The following is a 6,650-nucleotide window of genomic DNA, read 5'->3' as shown; positions in this document are numbered from 1 at the left end:
AAATATTTTTTTAAATGAGGAAACCCCACGAGTTTTGAAAAAGTTACTACAAAATGGAATAAATGACCTTTGAGAAATTGAGAATTTTATTTTTTAATCTCTTTGTTCTTCATTTAATTTTATGGTAGACAAAGGCATTTTACTTCTTTATTCAGAACTCATCTCTGTTCTTATCTAACCTGAGCAGGCCACGCTCTATTTTGAACTGATCTGAACCTGAGTAAGGAAAAAGGAAAGAAAACCAGCTAGAAGAAACTGCTGTCTGTGCTCCCCTCCCATCGAGATACAAACTGCTCCAGTGTGTCTGACTGGTCGTGAAGACGGCACTGCAGTCGCCAGCATGTGCTCACGCCCTGTCTCTCACTACCTCTGTGACGGGGTTCATACCTGAGCCAGGCTTACGAGCTTTCGGGGAAGATTCAGTGAGAGCCCGAAGCTGAGCCCGCAGCTGAAGGGAGCTTCCCTGTGTGTCTCCTGGTGCACAGCGCATGCGCTTCTCTGAGCCGGGGCTTCTCACCTTTAGGAGATCAGAGTCTCCTGCAGGGCCTGTTCAAACACCCAGTATTAGGCCCATCCCCAGAGACTCTGACTCGGCAGGCCGGGGTACATTTCTGCCAGGTTCCCAGGTGATGCTGATGCTGCTCCAGGGGCCACGTGTGAACAGCACTGCTCTAAGGCACGAGCTTAGAACCAGAACTGCCACGTTGCTCTCTGTAGCGACTGTGCCAGTGTGCACTCCCGACACGATTGTGGACCATCATGCTGCTTCTGACTGAATTTCTAAGCAAGCAGTGGGTCTAGAAATCCCTCCTGAGGACACTCACGTATCTGAAACGCAGCTGCCGTCTCTGATCCTTTAGTGCTGTAAGCAAACTCTCCTCGTGTTCCAGAAAGTAGGGTTTAGACTGCCTTTCATTTATCAAACACAGATCATTTCTGACAAAATTCAGACAACACATAAAAGACACAAACAGTATGACAAACTCCAAATTAAAAGTGTATTAGATGGCAAGGAAAGATGGGAATGATGTAAATCCCAAAGTATAGTTTCTTCTCTGTTTTTTTTTTAATTAATTGTGAATAACAATATTAGAAGACTTAACTATTTTATAAATCAGGCTTAAGAACCTGATTGAAGAAAGACTGAAGGTAGGAGGAGAAGGGAATGACAGAAGATGAGATGGTTGGATGGTATTACTGACTTGATGGACATGAGTTTGAGCAAGCTCCAAGAGTTGGTGATGGACAGGGAAGTCTGGTGTGCTGCAGTCCACGGGGTCACAAGGAGTCAGACACGACTGAGCAACTGAACTGAATTGTAAAACCTGAATTCTACCTTTTACCTTTTGTCCTTATTTTTTTAATGGAATATTTATAATATACAAAGCTTCATATGGTACATAAGCTACTTAATTCCATATTGCCTCCTCCCTCATAAGGATTTAATGGCCCTGAATTAAGCCTTGGAGCACTTGGTTGAGTGTGGAATTACCGCAAACATCTGCAGAAAGTCAAAGCAGGGAGCAGCCCAGGAGCATGGTCCGGAGAGGAGAACCATCCCTAACAACACTCACTCACTGGTTTTTGGAGTCGACCAGCAATGTCTAAGTTATTCCAGTTGAGGAGATCTTCGATCAAAACACTGGTGCTAATAACTCTGTATTTGATAAGCTGGAAAAGAAAAGAGTCGTGCATGAGAAAGAGCAAAATGCCATACTGACCCTTGTGCAAGTGCAAAATATAAAGACCTAAATTTCTGACCAGGGCAGAAGCTTGATTTCCAAAGCCACTCAAAAGACCGCCTACCTTGTAAAAACACATCTCCATGAAATCTTCTGCAAAGGGTTAGTTTCCAAGACTGTCTGTCGCCTGAGGTATTCATGGTGCGATGACCACAGCTTTAACTCTGGCACTTGTGATGTCAGAGGCAGAATGGCTCTATAGGCTGTCTGGTCTTGGTCCTCAATGGACTGGAAATATCAATAAAAACAATGGTCCTGACAGGCACGTGGCACAGTTCACACTCCTCATGTGAGAAATAAGAAACCTGATGCTCAGAGAGAATAAATGGTGTGCCCGAGGTGGCACCCAGTGGAGCAGAGCCAAACCAGGTCCCTGAATTTCAGTCTGGGCTTCCAGTGTTGTTTCATCACAGAGAATGAGACATTTTTCTCAAAGTTTTCACTGACATCCTTTACATGGTGAATTTCTCTTTCACGGTTGACTATTTCAAACACTTCTGTAATTACAATGCAACATGCAAACATAAAACATCTTTATCAGCTCTGAACACATGGAACTATGGTCAAGCTCATCTCAGTAGTAATTTGCACAAAACCCTGAATGCAGTTGTTCCCGGTTACAAAATCCCATTTGCTTCAACAGATATCTTCAGACTCACTTCACTGAACTTCAGTATCCAAGCAGCCTTCGCAGGCTACAAATATCTAAAAAGTAGCTGAAGAATTTCAATTAAAAAGTACAGTCCCTTTGGCACACAGTTATGCCCAAACATTTGGTTACTGGCGCCTGTAATATGTTTGAAACTACTAATTAGAGGTCGGTTCAGCATAACATTAATACTGGAGAAAGCATAGAGCTCCGAGCTCCATGACTAGCGCGGATGTGCAGGGCTGGGCTGAGTGACCCGCTTCCCCCGACTCCGGCCACCGCACCGCAGAGCCCTTCTTGCCCCAGGCGCCTAACAGCTGGGAGGCAGGACCAGACGGCAACCAGAAAAGTAAACGCATGGCCCAAAGGCGATGCAGACATCACCATATCAACCACAGAGCTCATCCCTGCCTCACTCAGAGAGGCCTGCAAAATCCTTCTCAAGTCGGTACTCCAGCCTCCTGCCTTTCAAAGTGTGGTCCACCGCCCAGGAGCATCAGCGTCACAGACCCAGTGAATCAGAATCTGTGTTCCAACAAGATCCTCAGGTGACTCGTCTGCCCAGGGAAGGGTGACGGCCCTGAGCTGTCGGGAGCCTGGAGCAGTGCAGGCACAGCAGTCACCCTCTGCCTGGCTGACTCTAGGAGGCCCGACTTAGCTTCCACTGGTCCTCTCACACTGGGGTCATGCCGGGTTCCTGGACGTCCTCTTAGAGCCTGGACTCCTCATCAGAATGACCACTGGGCAGGGTCCCCACAGTCAGACAACCCTCCACCAGGATCGGGGTGCTCATCTGCCCTCCAACACCCGTCATCAAATTCTGCCCAACCGATGGCACCAAGGAGTTCCTCCCACTGGGCACCACAGGCTTCCAACTACCTATGATCCCCTCTTCACTTCCAACTTCTCCCTGGGAGTGTGTGCCTCTCCGTATAAATAAGATTAATTTCCACCCTGATCTGCAATGAGTCTGCCCCTTCCTCCCACTGACCAAACCAGTGGTTCTCAAAGTATGTTCCAGATGGGCAGCATCAGCATCATTTGGAAGCCTGTTAGAAATGCAAATCCAGGGGGCAGGAGAAGGTGGGAAAAACTGAGAGAGAAGCACTGAAATATACACCACCATGTGTACAAGAGATAGCTAGTGGGGAGTTGCTATACAACACAGGGAGCTCACCTGACGCTCGGCAGCAGCTCAGAGGGGTGGGATGGGGTGGGCAGTACGTTCAAGATGGAGGGGACATATGTATACCTACGGCTAATTCATGCTGATGTATGGCAGAAACCAACACAGTAGTGCAAAGCAATTATCCTCCAATTAAAAATAAATAAAATTTAAAAAAAGAAATGCAAATCCTTGCTGCTGAGAGAGTAAACCTTAAAAATTCTCATCACCAGAAAACCAACTATGTATGGTGATGGGTGTTAACTAGACTTACCGTGGTCATCAACCCGCAGTAAGATCAGTCATTTACGCCACACACCTACAATCAGCCCAGCGTTACAGGACGATTACCTCTCAGTGAGTGAAAACTGCAAATCCTCAAACCCTCTCCCAGACCTTCTGATTCAGGAACTCTGGGGGCAGGGCCACCACCTGTGCGCCCGACAGGCGCGCTCGGGTGCTGCTGAGGCACTAAAACTTGACACCAAGAAACAGCTGCTGTTGCTGTTCAGTCACTAAGCCATGTCTCTCTGTGACCCTACGGACTGCAGCACATCAGGCTTCCCTGTCCTTTACTATCTCCTGAAATTTGACTCCAGAGTCAAACTCATGTCCATCGAGTCGGTGATGCGGTCTAAATATCTCATCCTCTGCCGCCCCCTATCTTTCCCAGCCAAAAAACATTTGGCCAAAGGCAACAAATAAAACACAGTCACATTCATCACCTTCATCCGGCAAAAGTGTGAACAGTTCCTGACTGTAAGAACACACATATTTAGCTGGAACTCTAAGAATAAAGGTTAATAGCCACCGAAGTTAAGACAGAGGCCGGAAGTCACTCACCCTCCCGTCACACATGATCACCGGTGCCGTGGTTATTCTGGACAGGAGTGATAATCCTTGGTCCCAATACTTTTTTTCTAGTCACTAAGTTGTATCCGACTCTTTGTGACCCCATGGATTATACAAGCCATGGAATTCTTTAGGCCAGAATACTGGCGTGGGTAGCCTTTCCCTTGTCCAGGGGATCTTCTGAACCCAGGTCTCTCACATTGCAGGCAGATTCTTTACCATCTGAACCACAAGGGAAGCCCAAGAATACTGGAGTGGGTAGCCTATCCCTGCTCCAGGGGATCTTCCCAACCCAGGAATCGAACTGGGGTCTCCTGCATTGCAGGCAGATTCTTTACCAGCCCAATACTTTAAGGAAAGAGTAATGGTTCCAATTTTTCTTCAGGTTCTTTGAATGCCATGTGACAGGGTCTCAACATATGTGAACACGAAGTTCCACATGACATTCTGGGAGGTGAAGAAAAGAGGATTTTCAGTTTTAACTCCTAGAAATACAGCGAGACAGAGTTGAAAGTTCTAAGACTCAACGTTGCTGTGATTAACAGCAGACTCAGGGTCAGAAACTTAAGCAAACCTCTGGAACCAGGTTGAGCTTCGTTTTCCTCAACTCATATAACAGTAACGCTGACTGAAGTAATGTTCCAGCCCTCTTTTACTTTCTGTATTATACATACAGTAACTCTTTTTATCCTCAAAACAATCCTACAAGGTAGATACCATTATTATCCCATTTCTACAGGAAAGGAAACCATGGCACAGAGTAAGCTCCCTGCCCAAGGACACACGGTTAATGAGTGATAGACACAGTCTGGTTCCAAATTCTGGGCTAGACCACTTTGCTACACTGTCTTCCACCTAAATACTTAAATGTGCTCCACTTTTCTTTCAGATCAGATAACACCATGTGGACAAGCTCTATAAAGCATTATGCAAAGGGAAATAAGTTATCTTAACTTCACCCATTAGCCAACCTCTCCCTGATCATCTAGGATGAGCTCTGATGGGTCCTGAGATAAAGAGCTCAAAGTCAACTGGGGAGAAGACAGATTATTAGCAAAACGACTTCCTAGGGGAATTTCACTCAGAATGGGGTCACAGAGGAAGGAGGAATTTTCCTATGAGACGACACTCTTCAAGACTCTGGTAAGTCTGAGTCTTCAAGAATGCACAAGTTAAGCAGATTTGGTGAAGTGTTAGGCAAGGCCTGAGGAATGGGGTCGGGGGGAGTCCTGTTGGGTGAAAACGCTCTTGTGGAGGAGACGAGAGCTGGGCATGTTCTGGGAGCTGTGTCTAGGTCGGTAGGGCTGGATGGGATGCAGGTATAGAGTGGTGGCAGATGGACCAAAGAGGGAGACTGGCTGCCGTGGTTAAGAAATGCTCCTGCAGCAGAAAGGGAGGTCAGACAAAGGATGCACCACCACACACGAGGCTGCCTGCCAGTAACCAGGGCACCGAGGCAGGGACTCAGCTGGGACAGACTCAGGTGCTGGAATCTACTTGTGAACTTGCAGGCAACGAGGGTGAGGGAAAAGGAAAGACCTTTTCTTAGAGAGAATTCCAGGTCTGCTCAAAGGAAAATCTTCACATGAAAAAGAAGAGGTGACTATAGAATCAAGATGCTCTGAGTTTCCTACAAACTAGTGGTGATAGTTAAGAATTTGAGTGGACATGTTTTAAAATTTTTTCATGTTAATGTATGTTGGAAAAAAATAACCTATTATAATCTATAATTTCCTGTGTGCCCCAAATGTATCATTTCCCATATGTTGTCAATTTAAAGAAAAGTTCAGTTCAGTTCAGTCACTCAGTTGTGTCTGACTCTTTATGACCCCATGAATCGCAGCACACCAGGCCTCCCTGTCCCATCACCAACTCCCGGAATTCACCCAAACTCATGTGCATCAAGTCAGTGATGCCATTCAGCCATCTCATCCTCTGTCATCCCCTTTTCCTCCTGCCCCAAATCCCTCCCAGCATCAGAGTCTTTTCCAGGTGGCCAAAGTACTGGAGTTTCAGCTTTAGCATCATTCCTTCCAAAGAACACCCAGGGCTGATCTCCTTTAGAATGGACTGGTTGGATCTCCTTGCAGTCCAAGGGACTCTCAAGAATCTTCTCCAACACCACAGTTCAAAAGCATCAATTCTTCGGTGCTCAGCTTTCTTCACAGTCCAACTCTCACATGCATACATGACTACTGGAAAAACCATAGCCTTGACTAGATGGACCTTTGTTAGCAAAGTA

General features: G+C 46.3%; 1 long non-coding RNA gene across 1 annotated transcript; it reads right to left on the bottom strand.

Moving 5' to 3' along the window:
- Positions 1-1,496: 1,496 nt before the first annotated feature.
- LOC105004748 lies at positions 1,497-3,930 on the bottom strand. Its single transcript, XR_827255.1, has 3 exons — positions 3,831-3,930; positions 1,807-1,970; positions 1,497-1,671 (listed from the first exon to the last, which is right to left on the bottom strand). It is a non-coding gene; the product is annotated as an uncharacterized LOC105004748 (long non-coding RNA).
- Positions 3,931-6,650: the final 2,720 nt, after the last annotated feature.

This window comes from Bison bison, unplaced genomic scaffold, assembly GCF_000754665.1.
Source record: "Bison bison bison isolate TAMUID 2011002044 unplaced genomic scaffold, Bison_UMD1.0 scf7180017864482, whole genome shotgun sequence".
Lineage (NCBI taxonomy): Eukaryota > Metazoa > Chordata > Mammalia > Artiodactyla > Bovidae > Bison > Bison bison.
The sequence above is the reverse complement of the archived record's forward strand: the minus strand, read 5'-3'. Positions and strand labels throughout refer to the sequence as shown.